General features: G+C 33.4%; 1 pseudogene; it reads left to right on the top strand.

Annotated features, from left to right (window-relative positions):
* Positions 1–1,841: 1,841 nt before the first annotated feature.
* LOC108768219 (serine/threonine-protein phosphatase 2A regulatory subunit B'' subunit gamma-like) lies at positions 1,842–2,966 on the top strand (annotated as a pseudogene).
* Positions 2,967–4,050: the final 1,084 nt, after the last annotated feature.

Below are 4,050 nucleotides of genomic sequence, written 5' to 3'. Positions count from 1 at the left end.
TACATTACGCTATATCTTGGTCGAAAAACGGTTGGAGCATATACCCTTTGTAACACTTTTCGTTCTATAACTGTTTGTTTTTTGTTCATGGCAATATTTCATTTTTTGTGATGTTTTTTTTGTTGTCTTGTACGTGACTGCAGTCCCCAAAATCTTACTGTCATTCCACATGACGTCATACCCCCACCACCGAAGAATCCCCGCGCTATGCTTCCCCTTGCCTACGAATATCCCCCGCACCCCGCGCTCCCCTCTAGCCCCATGGCTTAGAGAACCCGTATAGTATATCTACTAACATCTTTAAGCAAAACGCAAAATATTGAGTTTAAAGAAACTGAAATATCTACACGTCCTTACCAAACTGATGCAAATAATTGCGGTATATATATTTTACATTATTAATGTATTGCTGAAGACAAAGATTTTGGTACATCACTAGAAGTTACATTACTTCAAAACGAAATTGCAGAAACCTTACTTCGTACGTCTTTAGTTATGAAAGATATATGTTTATTTTGTTTCAGTATTCGAAAAAAAGGTTTAGTAATGTGTAATTTATGTAGGCGTTGGGCACATCCACAATGCATTTAAAGAATCAGCGAACAACGAAGCATACAGGAATGGGCAAATCCTAACGTTACATACACTTGTACATTGTGCAAAAAAAACATTAGGTATTGGATGATCAAAAATGAGTAATTGTAAACTATATAACTATTGTAACTGTAATCTATTGTAACTATTGTAACTGTAATCTATTTTTATCAATTGAAAAATGCATAAATCTGTTAGACGATGCTTTCAGGTACACGACGATGCTTCGGGTATTTAAAGACACTATAATGTTTGAAAAATGTTACGTCTGCGAAAGACACAATATATTAAAAAAAATACCATACCTACAAAAAACACGATATGTCTAAAAAAATACCATGCCTACAAAAGACACGATATGTCTAAAAAAAATACCATGCCTACAAAAGACACTATATGTCTAAAAAAAATACCATGCCTACAAAAGACACCATATGTCTGTAAAAGGTACTGTATATTTGAAAAAATATCATGTCTATAAAACACACCATATTTATTAAAACAATATACATATATGCAAAATAAATGTATAAATAAAAAGACACTTCAAAAGATTCAGTACTTTTCAGTAAATGGCAATACATTTCAGTCAAGTACGTGGAAAAGAAAACATTTCTTCAAAATATGGTAAGTTGTATACTTTTGTATGGTAATATCGTATTTTTTCTTAATGTATTACATTTACAGGCTCTCCTTCTTCAAAATTATCGAAAGAATCTCGCCCTATAAAGGAAGTCCCGATAGAACTCCATATACACTTCGCGGGGTATGTTAACTTGCATTATTAATTTAATTTTGTTGGACATTCTATTAATGTTTTAGTTGGGTAAAGACACGACGTCGTATATTCACACACAAAATGAGCTTGAAGCACTTGAAAGAGAGCAAAATCAGATTGACATACAAGCTGGCAAGCTTGAAAATCAATTGAGAGCAGCCATGAAAAGCGATAACGAAGACGAAACGGAAAGACTGATGTTTCTATGGTTTACTCTTGTTAACAAAGAAATGCTCTCTTAAGAAATGCTCTCATTGTGCAATGAGGAGTTAATTATTTATCGTGTTTTTTCCCAGAATTATTGTGAAGGTAAATTGTTTATATTATATTGCATGTTTTGACCAAAATTGTCACAGATTGAAGCTTTAAATTTTTTCCTGAATAAAGAAAAGCATTTATTTAATAGTACATTAATAGTACACTAATATTACCTTAATAGTACACTCTTTTAACATTCATCTATTTTCAGTATTTGGAAAATTATATCTTAGAACTGATACCAACATTGCCACAACTTGAAGGCTTGGAAAAGTCCTTCCATTCGTTTTACGTGTGCACAGCCGTCAGGAAATTCTTATTCTTTTTAGACCCGCTTCGAACCGGAAAAGTTCATATTCTGGATATTTTAGCGTTTAGCTTTTTGGACGATCTTCTAGAATTGAGGGACGAGGATTTGCCGAAAGATTTGCAAGAAGCCAATTGGTTCTCTGCGCCTTCGGCCCTTAAAGTTTACGGGCAATATCTTAATCTGGACAGAGATCACAATGGAATGTTGAATAAAGAGGAACTCGCTGGGTAATAAGTCTCAAAACATTATGTCGTGTAGTGTTATATTAATACATGTTAAAGATATAATTGTTTTGTTAACAGATATGGCACTGATACTCTAACCGGTGTTTTTCTTGAACGAGTATTTCAAGAATGTCTCACCTATGAAGGCGAGATGGATTATAAGACGTATTTGGATTTCGTTTTAGCATTAGAGAATCGGCACGAACCTCAGTCTTCATTACCTCTTTCGAATTCTCGACATTAACAATCGTGGTTACTTGGATACTTTTTGTCTGAATTATTTTTTCAGGGTATGTATTACTGTAACATAAATTTTGTTACAGTTTCTGAATCAATTTCACGAAGTGAAAAACGCTAAAATATTTTGTAGGCGATACAAGAACAGATGACAATGCATGGTCAAGAGCCCGTTAATTTTGAAGATGTCAAAGATATTCGATATGGTGAAGCCAGCAAATCCGTGTAAAATTACGTAAGAAATTTATAAGCATATATACGGTGGAACGCGCGGCCGTTCGTCTTTCTTCGGAGCGCTTCGGGCTATACGATCTCAGCGAAATATTTTTCTTTATTCGTCTATAGTCGGTAGACAAGATGTTTCGTGGTAATTTTGATGTTCGATGAAGATTATTATAGTCAATATTCTATTGTTGCATATAGTCATTATAATAATGGTCATTCAATCGTTTTAATTGTAGATCCACCGCAATATCAAGGTTCGTACGCACAAAATCGATTCGATATTAAACCCGGTCATCGATGGGATGGAGTTGATACAACTAACGGATACGAGAAGAAGTAGTACGAAGCACAAAATGCAAAAGTAGCTTTACAAGAAGATGCTTATAAGTGGAATACAGCCAACACATAAGCCGACTCATATTCGTTTTTCTACTCTGATTTAGAAAAACGAACATTTAAAACGATGTAATATTAGCAAAAATATAGTCACTATTATTTAAACTACGCAATTTGCAGAAGAAAATTGTAAGGCTTTTATTTTCCTAATCGTAAAAATAGTTTTATAGCTGATTTGGTATAGAAATAAGCAACAAATATATGAATTATGAATATTTCTTTAATTAAAATTCTAAGCGTAGGAAATTTTACAAATAACAATGCAATATAACATTTGCAGATAATAATAATAATACATAGAATAAATCCAAATACTAATGCAAATAATAAATAATTACATTAATTACATTAATTAATTAATGTAATTATTTATTTCAAAATTATTAAGGACATTAGGCCTTTTAATTAATTATTGTAATTAATTAATTAATTAAAAGGCCTAATGTCCTTAATAATTTTTAACAATTGTCACATTCGGCTTCGGCCTCCCTCTAAACATTCTTCTACCACGATAACTACGATGATAGTTACCGTGGTAGTGACCGCCACCACTACTACCGCCACCTCGACCACCTCCACGTCCATCACCACCATCTTGTTGACCACGTCCATCACCACCATCTTGTTGACTGCGGTCATTACTATCTTGCCTTGGCGCGTCACGATAATGACGGCGGAGGTACCATTGGGCCCGGCTACGCCCACGTCCCTGTCCTTGTTGATTTACTGCTGAAATAAAAGAAAATATAAAAATACCTTATAAATAATTACCCAGTGACATACTTGGCTGATAATCAGTGAAGTTCAACTAAAAAAGGAAGAATGTTTGAGCATTATACAGGGTGTCCCGACCTTTTCTGCAAATCACTTTTATGTAGACAGAGCAGACTAAACTGAGTCCTCTAACTATTTTGCAATTTTCGCAATAGTTAATAAGATATTAATTACTAAAAATTGCAAAATATTAGTATTGAATAATTTTTTACTCAAATACTATCAATTTTACAGAAAAACTGCAATAGACAAAA

This window comes from Trachymyrmex cornetzi, unplaced genomic scaffold (genome assembly GCF_001594075.2).
Source record: "Trachymyrmex cornetzi isolate Tcor2-1 unplaced genomic scaffold, Tcor1.1 scaffold77, whole genome shotgun sequence".
NCBI classification, from domain to species: domain Eukaryota; kingdom Metazoa; phylum Arthropoda; class Insecta; order Hymenoptera; family Formicidae; genus Trachymyrmex; species Trachymyrmex cornetzi.
This window is presented reverse-complemented; position numbering and strand designations above follow the sequence as displayed.